Source organism: Geotrypetes seraphini, chromosome 9 (genome assembly GCF_902459505.1).
Source record: "Geotrypetes seraphini chromosome 9, aGeoSer1.1, whole genome shotgun sequence".
In the NCBI taxonomy this organism is placed as follows: domain Eukaryota; kingdom Metazoa; phylum Chordata; class Amphibia; order Gymnophiona; family Dermophiidae; genus Geotrypetes; species Geotrypetes seraphini.
The window spans coordinates 19,516,906-19,530,153 of NC_047092.1; the positions used below are offsets into that span (position 1 = coordinate 19,516,906).

Genomic DNA, 13,248 nt, shown 5'->3' on the forward strand with positions numbered 1-13,248 from the left:
AGACGTGCCCAGTCAGAATCACCCTGTCTGGCAGAATCTGCCCTCCCCCATCCTTTCCTGAGCCCTCTTTCCCAGGATCTGCTGCGGACCCTGGGAGATTCCCCCCCCCCCCACCCACCCACCCACCCATCCTGCTGCCAAACAATTTGCTCATTGAGGTGTGACCGTAGAGTATTGTTAGCGGTGTTGAGATTTCAAACCATTGGGAGGAAGAGGGCTAGAAAGAAAAAAAAAGGAGGGGGGAGGGAAGCTATAGAAATGTGACAGAGGGACTAAGACACGTGAAGAGGGCTGCAGAGACAAGATTTACGGAGAGACAGGCTGGAAAAAAACAGAGGGAAAAGGACAGAGACTGAAGAGGTTAAACAAAGACTGTGCTGAATGAAAAAAAATATAAATAGAAAGGGTGAAAATGTACAGAATCTGCAAATCGGAGGCAGAGAGAAGCAGACATGCCCCAGAGGACTGGCTGCACTTGGCTTCCCCCCAACTCGTCCATGGATAGGTGAGTAATCTGTGGGTGCCTCTGACTTATTATGAAGGAAACGGAGAACATTTTTTGCACATCCTGAGAGCTGCTCGGGAGGGGGTGAAGTGCGGAAAGGAGTTAGGGTGTGTGTGGGGGGCAAAGATGGAAAATTGACTGGTGTGAAAAAGCAGCTCTAGGGTTGACCTTGAACCACCGCATCCCTGATCAAACTTCCCGAGGAAGATCCAGAGAGCAGAAATGCAGCACGGAGGGGGGGGGGGAAAGTGGGGAGGAAATGTATCAAGATACCATCTCCTTCCTGAAAAAGGACATAGGATTGGGGGGGGGGGGGCAGGGATAATCAAGACATAAAGTGGTGTGCATCTAGCCAACAGAAGTAGGGGGGTGCATTTAGAGTAGCTGTGGGGGTTCAGATGAGTCAATCAATTCTCTCCTGCCTGGATTGTGGTGTGAAAGAGAGAAAAAAAGAGTACACCAACCAAATGAAGAGGGCAAGGAGCCAGATGCAGTTGTGAATCTCACAAGGGAATGGGGGAGACTGTGTGGGGCGAGGGGCATCAGGTTTCTATGGTTAAAGAAGGATGTGGGGAGTCTGTTTTGTGCTAGGGGATCTACATAGAGACCTGTGTCTGAGTATGGGGAAATAGGGAAAGGTTTTTGGTGATGCGAGATGCAGAGGAATCTGCATGTATGCTGTGTGAGGGGGCTGCACAGGGGTACTCTGAGCTGTGTCAGGAGAGATGGGGGGATGTCTGGATATGTGGGATATGCATACGAGTTCTTGTATATGTCTGTAAAAGGAGTATACAACAGAGTTGTATCTCTGTAAATCGGAGATGTAAAGGGATGTGTAGGGGGGTGGGTTTACTATGAGTGTGTGTATGAAGATGAACGGTGGTTATTAAAATGTGTGTGTGAGGGGTGAGGGAAAGATTTTACTGTGTATGTGAATGGGAGCAGAGGAATAGAGGGTTACAGAAGGGGTATGTGTGTGTGTGTTTAAGAGCAAGCTATATATTAAGGAGTTAATTGTGTGTGTGAGCAAGTGAGCAATCTGCGTATTAAGGGATTGTGTGCATGTGTAAGAGCAATCTGTGCATTAAGGGGTTAATATGTGAGTGTGTGTGAGCAATCTGTATTAAGCGGTTAATGTGTGTGAGCAATCTGTGTATTAAGGGGTTAATGTGTGTGTGTGTAAGAGCAATCTGTGTATTAAGAGGTTGATTGTGTGTGTGTGTGAGCAAGTGAGCAATCTGTGTATTAAGGGGTTAATGGATGTGTGTGTGTGTGTATGTGTGTAAGAGCAATCTGTGTATTAAGAGGTTAATGTATGTGTGTGTATATGTGTGTAAGAGCAATCTGTATTAAGAGGTTAATTGTGTGTGAGCAATCTGTGTATTAAGGGGTTAATGTGTGTGAGCAATCTGTGTATTAAGGGGTTGTATGTGTGTAAGAGCAATCTGTGCATTAAGGGGTTAATATGTGAGTGTGTGTGAGCAATCTGTATTAAGGGGTTAATGTGTGTGAGCAATCTGTGTATTAAGGGGTTAATGTGTGTGTGTAAGAGCAATCTGTGTATTAAGAGGTTGATTGTGTGTGTGTGTGTGTGTTAGCAAGTGAGCAATCTGTGTATTAAGGGGTTAATGGATGTGTGTGTGTGTGTATGTGTGTAAGAGCAATCTGTGTATTAAGAGGTTAATTGTGTGTGAGCAATCTGTGTATTAAGGGGTTAATGTGTGTGAACAATCTGTGTATTAAGGGGTTAATGTGTGTGTGTGTGTGTAAGAGCAATCTGTGTATTAAGAGGTTAATTGTGTGTGATTGTGTGTGTGTGTGAGCAAGTGAGCAATCTGTGTATTAAGGGGTTAATGGATGTGTGTGTGTATGTGTGTAAGAGCAATCTGTGTATTAAGAGGTTAATTGTGTGTGTGAGCAATCTGTGTATTAAGGGGTTAATGTGTGTGAGCAATCTGCGTATTAAGGTGTTGTGTGTGTGTGTAAGAGCAATCTGTATTAAGAGGTTAATTGTGTGTGTGTGAGCAAGTGATCAATCTGTGCATTAAGGGGTTAATATGTGAGTGTGTGTGAGCAATCTGTATTAAGGGGTTAATGTGTGTGAGCAATCTGTGTATTAAGGGGTTAATGTGTGTGAGCAATCTGCGTATTAAGGTGTTGTGTGTGTGTGTAAGAGCAATCTGTATTAAGAGGTTAATTGTGTGTGTGTGAGCAAGTGATCAATCTGTGCATTAAGGGGTTAATATGTGAGTGTGTGTGAGCAATCTGTATTAAGGGGTTAATGTGTGTGAGCAATCTGTGTATTAAGGGGTTAATGTGTGTGTGTAAGAGCAATCTGTATTAAGAGGTTAATTGTGTGTGTGTGAGCAAGTGAGCAATCTGTGTATTAAGGGGTTAATGTGTGTGTGTATGTGTGTAAGAGCAATCTGTGTATTAAGAGGTTAATTGTGTGTGTGTGAGCAAGTGAGCAATCTGTGTATTAAGGGGTTAATGTGTGTGTGTATGTGTGTAAGCAATCTGTGTATTAAGAGGTTAATGTATGTGTGTGTATATGTGTGTAAGAGCAATCTGTGTATTAAAGTGTTAATGTGTGTGAGCTATCTGCATATTAAGAGGTTGTGTGTGTGTGTAAGAGCAATCTGTGCATTAAGGGGTTAATATGTGAGTGTGTGAGCAATCTGTATTAAGGGGTTAATGTGTGTGAGCAATCTGTGCATTAAGGGGTTAATGTGTGTGTGTATAAGAGCAATCTGTGTATTAAAAGGTTAATTGTGTGTGATTGTGTGTGTGTGTGAGCAAGTGAGCAATCTGTGTATTAAGGGGGTTAATGGATGTGTGTGTATGTGTGTAAGAGAAATCTGTGTATTAAGGGGTTAATGGATGTGTGTGTATGTGTGTAAGAGAAATCTGTGTATTAAGGGGTTAATGGATGTGTGTAAGAGCAATCTGTGTATTAAGGGGTTAATTGTGTTTGTGTGTGTGTGTGCAAGTGAGCAATCTGTATTAAGGGGTTAATTGTGTGTGTGTATATGTGTGTAAGAGCAATCTGTGTATTAAGAGGTTAATGTATGTGTGTGTATATGTGTGTAAGAGCAATCTGTGTATTAAAGTGTTAATGTGTGTGAGCAATCTGCATATTAAGAGGTTGTGTGTGTGTGTAAGAGCAATCTGTGCATTAAGGGGTTAATATGTGAGTGTGTGAGCAATCTGTATTAAGGGGTTAATGTGTGTGAGCAATCTGTGCATTAAGGGGTTAATGTGTGTGTGTATAAGAGCAATCTGTGTATTAAAAGGTTAATTGTGTGTGATTGTGTGTGTGTGTGAGCAAGTGAGCAATCTGTGTATTAAGGGGGTTAATGGATGTGTGTGAATGTGTGTTAGAGAAATCTGTGTATTAAGGGGTTAATGGATGTGTGTGTATGTGTGTAAGAGAAATCTGTGTATTAAGGGGTTAATGGATGTGTGTAAGAGCAATCTGTGTATTAAGGGGTTAATTGTGTTTGTGTGTGTGTGTGCAAGTGAGCAATCTGTATTAAGGGGTTGTGTGTGTGAGCAATCTGTGTATTAAGAGGTTAATTGTGTGTGTGTATGTATAGGGGTCAATGTGTGTGTGAGGATGGATGCAGAGGGGTTACTCTTTCAGGGGTGATGGGAAGGTGTTTCAGTGTATGTGAGGGGTAGCATAGGGATGTCTTTTCAGAAAGGAGGGACAATAGAAGGTTTATTTTGTATGTGAGAAGGATGCAGAGGGGTTACTGAGTCCGAGGGGTGATGGGAAGGTGCTTTTGTGCAGGTGAAGGGGAATAGAGGGGTTTCTATGTGTGTTGGGGTATACAGAAGGTGTGCTTGAGAGAGATCATGAGGAGTATCTGTGTGTGTTTGGGGTATATGGAGGGATTTCTAATTTGAAAAGAGATTGCTTTGTGTGTGCTGAGGGATTTATTTGTTTGGAGGATTACAGATGAATTTCTCTCTATGGTGGAGGTGAGCTTATGGACAATTACATTTTAGACTGGGCAACAGAAGAGAAATTAGAACACTCAAATGGAAAAATACTTATATTACCTGAATATAAAAACCACTTTGATGGTATTGTGAAGGGCAGTTTAAGTACCTTGATAAAAATAAACATACTTCTTATGAACTCCAGAAAAAAAAGCTCTCTCTGGTTTAGGAGTGAAGTTGATTCCTGTCATGGTAAACCCAAAACTAAGTATCAAACAAAATCCAATATAAAGCCACAGCTATATTTAAATTGTTACAAAGCCAGGCAGTGGAAGGCGCCCAACCTACAGAGTATCAAGCAGTCACAAACATGTGGAGAAAAAAAAAAGACTCAAGCTTAAGTAAATAAATTTCTAGCTGTCTTAAATCTTATCACTGGCATTAAAAAACCCCTCCATATCTCAAGAAGGTCCAAACCACTGTCTGTGCACAGGAGAATTAGAAAAACACTTATCTTTAGCCGGAGAATCGTTCAGTTCATAGTCCCTAATTGTTCACAAAATCTTCAATTCTTCAAAAACTCCAGTGGTTCTGCTCCAGCAGAAGAGTAAGTTACTACTACTACTATTAATTATTTCTATAGTGCTACCAGACACACGCAGCGCTGTACGGAGTCACAAAGAGTAAGAAAACAGTCCCTGCTTGAAAGAGCTTACAATCTAAACAGGCAACACAGACAAACAGGATATCGTGGATATGGTTCAGGGGAATGGTTAATCAGCTGGCTGGTTTGGAGGGCAGAGGGGAGTACAGGACAATCAAGCCATTGTGACATCACTGATGAGGTTGGCTCCTATTGGTGGAATGAGGCATTATGACATCACAATCTCAGCTCTGCTTCCCAAAGACTGAAACTCGTCACACTACTACTACTACTACTATGAATTATTTCTATAGTGATACCAGATGCACGCAGTGCTGTACAGTCACAAAGACAGTCCCTGCTCCAAAGAGCTTACAATCTAAACAGGCAAGACAGACAAACAAGATGTAATGGATATAGTTAAGGGGAACAGTTAATCAGCTGGCTGGGTTGGAGGGCAGAGGAGTAGGGTTCAGGATTGAAAGCTACATCAAAAAGGTGGGTTTTCAGTCTGCTTTTAAACAAGGGAAGGGGCTTGATGGACAAACTCGGGTAATTTATTCCAGGTATAGGGGGCAGCTAGATGAAAGAAACGAAGTCTGGAATTGGCAGTGGAGGAGAAGGGTAATGTTAAGAGCGACTTATCTGAGGAACTGAGTTTTCGGGGAGGTGTATAAGGAAAGAGAAGTGAGGAGAGTTATTGAGGGGCAGCAGAATGAACCCACTTGTAGGTCAGCAATAAGATCTTGAACTGTATGTGATGGCAAATAGGGAGCCAGTGAAAAGACTTAAGAAGAGGGGTGACATGAGTATAGCGAGTTTGGTAGAAGAAGTTCCCTGTTTCCGGGGAGGGAGGGACTATTTCCAGAGCACTACCACAGTCAGAAGTTCCCAAAATGTATCATGCCTTAAAACAATCCCAGAATGCACCATACCTTAAAAAAAAAAATGGAAATCATTCCAGTTTTTGATTTAAGCCCTGTGGCCATATTGTATTTAAAGAAAAAATCAATTTCTGTTCTGATGTAGTCTCCTCTTTATATTGCCTCGACGTGGAGATGAAACACAACAAATCAACACAGTGCAATAAAATTCTGTAAAAGAATGATTTTTATTAGTACAATGTCTTATAAGAGGATCCACTTCCCTTCTGTGCTTGATGCTATAGCAATGTTCAAAAAGCCCTGTATTCAGGACAGGATTAACTTGTCGAGGGTCCCTAGGCACACAAGTACACTGGGCCCCCTGCCCCCACCCCGCCCCACCATGCGCCCAGGCGGAAACAGGAAGCTGCGTCAGAGGGAAGCTTTGGGAAAGCAGCACCGCTTGCAAAATTGCAGTTCCCGTTGCCTTCCTTACCCGCGTTGCTTGCTTGTCTTACTTTCTGTCGATGGGGGGGGGGGGGCTGCGTTGCCGATTGGGGTGGGGCCCACATTGCCAATCGGGGGGGCCCGCGTTGCCGATCGATGCTGGAGGGGCCCATCGGCAAAAACAATATTGATGCCCTTCTTCATCGGGCCTCCTTGACAATTTTGGGCCCTAGGCACGTGCCTACTTGGCCTATTGGTTAAATCCTGCCCTGTCTGTATTCACCAGTCTTGAAGAGTGACCCACAAAACAAAGTTAACAGGGAAATACTAATAGATAAATGACCTATGAGGAGGTACATGCAGCAAGGGTTACCATATGGCTTCAGAAAAAGGAGAACAGATTGAGACATCCGGGTTTTACTTCCATTGCTTTCAATGTCTCTATCTGTCCTCTTTACTTCCATTGCTTTCAGTAGAAGTAAAACCCGGATGTCTCAATCCGTCCTCCTTTTTCTGGAGCCACATGGTAACCCTACATCAGCGGTCTCAAACACGCGGCCCGCATGTGGCTCTCCAGGTTTTATTTGCAGCCCAGGGTCTGGAGGCCATCATTCTCTTCCTTTTGGAGCAGCAGCCGGCTCGTTCGCTCAAAGCCGCGGGTTGGCGGCTCCTTGAGCTATCCACTCCTGCATTGGAAGCCTCTCTGATGTCACAACATCAGAGAGGCTTCAGACGCAGGCGCGGATCTCGCAAGAAGCCGCCACCCGCGGCTTTGAACGATCGAGCCGGCCAGACACTCTGCTGCTCCAATGGCGTACCAAGGGGGGGGGGGGGGGGCGGTCCACTGTTCTCTTCCCTGCAGGGCCGACCAACTCTGGTGGCCCAACGTCAATTCTGACGTTGAGAGGAAGTTCTGGCTAGCCAATCGCTGCCTGGCTGCCCGGAACATCCTTTCCGACGTTAGAATTGACATCGGGCAGCGAGAGTTGGTCGGCCCCGTGCAGAAGAGAAGCAGGGAGATGACCTGTTCCCGATAGTGGCAGCAGTAGCAGCCTATTCCGCAGTGGCGGTGGCATGGGGGAGGGCAGGAAGGAAGGAAGGAAGAAAGAAAGAAAGAAAGAAGGTGGGGTGAGGACAGGGAACCAGAAAAAAAAGCAAAAAAATGGGGCACGGAGGAAGGAAGAAAGAAGGAGGGGGGGGACAGGGAACCAGAAACAAAGCAAGAAATGGGGCACGGAATCAGAGAAAGACAGACAGAGAAAGAAAGAAAAAGTTGGGGGAGGGAATGAGGTCTGGAGGAGAGGAAGCATACAGGAGGCTGAAAGAAGGGAAGAAGTATTGGATGCACAGTCAGAAGAATAAAGTGCAACCAGAGACTGATGAAATTACCAAACAAAGGTAGGAAAATGATTTTATTTTCAATTTAGTGATTGAAATGTGCCAGTTTTGAGAAAGAAAAGATATTAAACTTTAAATGTGAGTGCTGCAGAAAAAATAGTTAATGTCTTATTAAAGAAATGACAATTTTGCATAAGGTAAAACTCTTTATAGTTTATATATCTTTCCTTTTAACTGTTAAAGGAAAGTTTTATAAACTATAAAGAGTTTTACCTCATGCAAAATTGTCATTTCTTTAATAAGACATTAACTATTTTTTCTGCGGCCCTCCAAGTACCGACAAATCCAAAATGTGGCCCCGCAAAGGGTTTGAATTTGAGACCACTGCCTTACATGCAGCAAAGAATCTTAAATGCACAATCCATCTACCAGGAATACATACTTTAGTCTTTTACTGCAATACTTTGTGATTGGAGACACACCTGTGTAGGGTTGCCATATTTTGGGGCACCAAACCCCAGACACGTGGCCCCGCCCTGTTCTACCTCTGGATAGGGTTACCAGATTTTACGTCAGTAAAATCCAGACCCCTAGAACAAACCCGCAGGCCTGCCCTGTTCCGCCCCATCCCCGCCCCCACTGCCTGTTCATTGGGCAGAAAGGCATCCATACATGCGCTGATGCAATGCAATGATGTCACCGCATTACATCACCGCATTACATCCATGCATGCGCGGATGCCCCCTCCTGATGCGATTTCTTTTCAAAATCCAGGCAAAGTGCCGTGTTTAGAAAAGCCATCTGGGGAAATCTGGACATCTAGTAACCCTACCTCCGGCCCCGCTCCATTCTACCTCAGCTCCACCCCCCCAGCCCTGCCCCCACAAACCTCCTCTCTTCTTCCCTGATGAGCTCCAGCAGAGTCTGGAGGGCCTGGAGCATGCGTGGAGGTGTATGAGATCACCCGTGCATGCTCAGAGGCCCTCCAAATGCAGCGGAGCTCGTCAGGGCTTTCCAAAACCCAGACAAACTGCCGGGTTTTGGAAAGTCCATCCGGGCCCCTGGACAGTCCTCTAAAAAGAGGATATATCCGGGTTTTCTGGACAACTGGTAGCCCTAGTCCTGTGTCCTTACCCACCAGCAACAAGATAGGCCCAGGAGGGGGTTGCTGGCTGGACAGGGCTACCACCAGAGGGTGGTGGGTCCACGAGTCTCTTTTTGGTCAGTGGAGTTAGAGTCAGGGAGGAGGAAGAAGGGGCTGCACATGTGGTTTCTGTTCCAGCCGAAAATGCACAAACCTTTTTTGGCTGAAACCAAAAATAAGGCTGAACATGGAATTTACAAGTTTATTTACAATTTGATAAAATCGCTTTTTCATAAATTCAAAGCGATGTACAGTGGTAAAAAAACAGAAAAAGAAGAAAAAGGGGAGACAGATCAATAGTTACTTTCTGAAACAGAGAGGGAGATACGAGGAAGAACTACAATCAAAATAGGAAAGAGCACGAAAAAGGGGAAAAATACCTTAAGGGAATAACATAGGTGGTGGGATGCCTTCATAAGGGTCGGTGTCCTACTAATACGAAAGTGAATTATTCAAAGGCGTCCCTAAATAAGTGACTTTTTAATTTCCCTTTAAACTTATCAAGGATTTTTTCCTCCCTTCCCTGGGCCGGTATAGGTTCCAAATTTGAGGGGCCGAAACTGAAAAATGCGTATCGCGCCTGGCATTGATTGTTTTCAAGGATGGAATTGTTAGAAGGGTTTTGTCCTCAGATTGTAGAGTACAAAATGGAATTTGGGCTGGATTCAGCACCAAAACCTAAACCGAAATTCAGGCAGCCTCTAGAATAGGCTGTTACCATGTGGTATCGCGATGCCTAGAAGTCCCTCAAAGGGACTTGGTCAAAGTTACAAGAAATGGCAGGGAAATAATAGCTGAACCCTGTACTCTTATCAGATCACTCCTCCTGCTGCCCCTAGGGGCAGATATTAGATCCTACCCCTGGATTGGCCAGTCAGACTGGTTCTCTGTCATCTCTAGACTAGAGAGTTGCGTGGGGACAGAAATCCCACCCATCCCCGCCAGGATCCTCTCCATCCCCACCCGACCCCGCCAGGATCCTCTCCATCCCCACCCGTCCCCGCCAGGATCCTCTCCGTCCCCACCCATCCCCGCAAGGAATTACCTCATCCCCAGCCGTCCCCATAAAAAGCAGCAATTACTTCTCACAGGATCATCAATTCCACAGTTTCTTTGGGTGTTTGTGCTGCTGTTTTCCTTGTGGAATCTCTTTGGTGAAACCCTTTTTTTGTTTTCTGTTCAGTTAATTAACTTATAAACCCCCTCTTTTACCAAGGCTTACGTGTCCAAGTTCCAAGTTTCCAAGTTTATTAGTTTTTAATATCCCGACCATCAAGCAAATGTCTGGCCGGTTAACAATGTTTTGTAGAGGCTAAAAAATATTATAAAATAATGTGAACGTATATGACATAGACTAGACAAACTGGAAGGTGAGGAAAATAAGGGAAGGAGGGGAGAAGTTACATAATTTAGTGAAGAAGGAGAAAGTGGGGAGGGGATAGAACGTGAGGAATGGGGTAGCATTGTTGCTGCAGATACTTATTCGCAGTAATAGGCAGAAAAAGTGAGAGTGGGAAATAAATAGGAGAAATATTTAAGAGAAGAAAGAGAGTGATTTATATTCAACCGAAGGCATCTTGAAATAAGAAAGTCTTTAAGCCGGTCTTGAATTTGATTAGATTTTGTTCGTCCCGTAAATATTGTGAGAGAGAGTTCCATAGTGTGGGTGCAGTTACTGCAAAATTAGTTTTTCGGGTGTAATAGAATTCTTTTAAAGAAGGAATGAAGAGGAGTTTTTGGTCAGAGGATCTTAAAGTACGAGGGGAGCATTGTGGAATTAGTAGTTTATCAAGGAAAAGTGGTTGATGGAAAAGTTTAATTTTAAAGGAGAGTAAGATGATTTTGTAGGTGATGCGATGTGTGATGGGGAGCCAATGAGCTTCTTTAAGAAGAGGAGTAACATGGACGAACCCTGCTTCCAAAGCCTTCCATCCCCGTGGGAGTCCCGTTGGCTTTAGGGGGGTCCCCGTGGGAGTCCTGTGGGCCAGAGGGGGGTCCCCGTGGGAGTCCCGTTGGTTAGGGGGGGGATTCCCGCGGGATTCCTGCGATCTCCGTTCCCGTGCAGACCTCTGCTCTAGACAAGGCCCACCCTTAGGAGAGAAGAACAGTAATAGAGGTGACAGGCAGAAAAGAGGGGATTCGCTAGAAGAACATGATTTGAAATGATAATATGGGAGGTGGAAGATCACCGACATAAGATCTGGCCAAAAGGATAAAGGAGAGATGGTGATCATGTGCGCAGAGGTTTTTGTGACAAATTAACTAATCAGTACTGAAAGGGATAATAGGGAAAACCAGAGAGCAGTTCAGGGCAATGACGTAAAAAAGAGGTAAGTTCTGGAACCACACACACAAAAAATACTAACAATAAATAAAGATTTAGAACCACAGGCGAAACAAAGACAAGAAGTTGAGCGCAAAAAGAACTGCCGCATCGTGGCTGGCAACCTTCGTGCTTAGGATGGCATCTAATGATAACGAAGATGGAATAAGAGACAGTGAGTAGAGAATGACACGGGGACAAGTTTGATTTCCCCGTCCTGCCCCTGTGAGTTTTGTTGCTGTTCCTGGCCCTGTTCCATTCCTGTAAGCTCCGTCTTAACCGCACAAGCCTCGAACACTTACTGTATGATTTTAAAGTGTTTGAGGCTTGTGCAGATGAGAAGGGAGCTTGCAGGAATGGGGCAGACACAGGAAAAGAATTCGCGGGGAGGGGAGGGGAAAATGAATTACTGTGGGGAAGGGGAAAAATGTGTCATTCTCTATTTGGGAGAACAGTACAGAAAATTGAATAAATAAATAGTGTGAAGAGTTCTAGCCTCTGATAGCCAGAGCTAGTATTGTGATGTCATAATGCCTCACTCCACCAATGCCTAAGAGTCAACCTCATCAGTGATGTCACAATGGCTCCATTGGCCTATACTTGGCTCACTTTTACTACATTTTGATTTCTAGAGTGGTGCAGTGTAGACAATGACACGGGGACACATTTTTCCTCATCCCCGCAGGAACTCAATGTCCCTGTCCCATTCCTGTAAGCTCTGCCTTAACCGCACAAGCCTCAAACACTTATGGTATGGCGATGTTGGACGCTACCTCCCCGAGTGCCATCCTCCCTAGCTACGTCACTGGTGGTTTACTCAAGGTGGTGATTCCCAAATCTGTCCAGGGAGAGCCCCTGCCAGTCAGGTTTTCAAGATCTCCACAACAAATATGCATGAAAGACATTTGCATATAATGGAGGCAATGTATGCAAATCAAGTTTGATGCAAATTCAGTGTGGATGTCCTGAAAACCTGACTGGCAAGGGGGGACTCCAGGCCTTAGAGGCACCACAGTGAATTCTCGGAGACACACTAGTTCATCTTTGTTGGGAGAAACAGTTGTAGGAAGGAAACTCTAGCATTTTGCTAATGTTTGTGGCCGCCTTGTTCCCAGCCAGAAATAGCTCCCAGCCTTGTTCTGTGGTGGCGAGCCCTTTGGGTGTGTCCCCATCTGTGCAAAGGATGGAGAAAATCCAGCGTGTTTCTATAGTAAACTCTGACAGTGTATAATATGATTTATGTACATTCAAAGTTTTCAGAAAGAGGTGGGCAAGCAGGGCAACCACCTTAGGTGCTAAGTCTGGGGGGATGGGCGGTGGTAGCCTATTTGAGTCAATCAAAGTTTGCCAACACCTAAAGCCAGTAGCAGAAAGAGCCCCAAATGCAACCCTTTCCCTCTGTGAAATAACCTAAACCAGGCGTTCTCAGCCTAATTTTCAGGACACACCTAGCCAGTCGGGGTTTAAGCAGATCCATAACAAGTATGCAAGAGATAGATTTGCATACAACGGAAGTAGTGTACGCAAACTTATCTCATGCATATTCATTTTGGATATCCTGAAAACCTGCTTGGCTAGGTGAAAACCAAATGCTACCTTCCAAAGTGAGAACATCGTCTTAACTCAAGAATGGTGGCGAACTAATCCAATCCAATCCTTTCGTTTTTATACTGGGTCATCCTCTTCAAAAGAAGCTCAAACATAATCTTATTATGCATTGAGAAAGTCGATGAAAACTTACCTGTTTGAAAGATTTGTACACTAAATTTTATTGCTATATTCTCTGACTTTGTATTTTTCACTGAGATGTAACAGTCCTCTTGATGTGAACCGCCCCGAACTATTGGTTGGGCAGCATATAAAAAATAAAAATTAGTATTACAATGTTATGGAACTGCTACAGCAGGTCTGGATGTCTTTATATCAGAAGATTCTAGAGAAGAATGTCAGACATCTGTCTGTGGGTTGAAGCTGAGTTGAAAATGGGTCATGTGGCAAGACAACTACCTAAATATTCAAGTTAATTTACTAAAGAATAGC

The 13,248-nt window shown here is 44.3% G+C and overlaps 1 protein-coding gene across 1 annotated transcript in view; it reads left to right on the forward strand.

Moving 5' to 3' along the window:
* The first annotated feature begins 375 nt into the window (after positions 1–375).
* Positions 376–13,248, forward strand: part of PRRT4 (proline rich transmembrane protein 4) — a 46,725-nt gene continuing 33,852 nt past the window's right edge. Inside the window, exon 1 of the mRNA XM_033959584.1 lies at positions 376–505. The gene's annotated coding sequence lies outside the window, so the exon portion shown is untranslated. The remainder of the gene's footprint in view (positions 506–13,248) is intronic.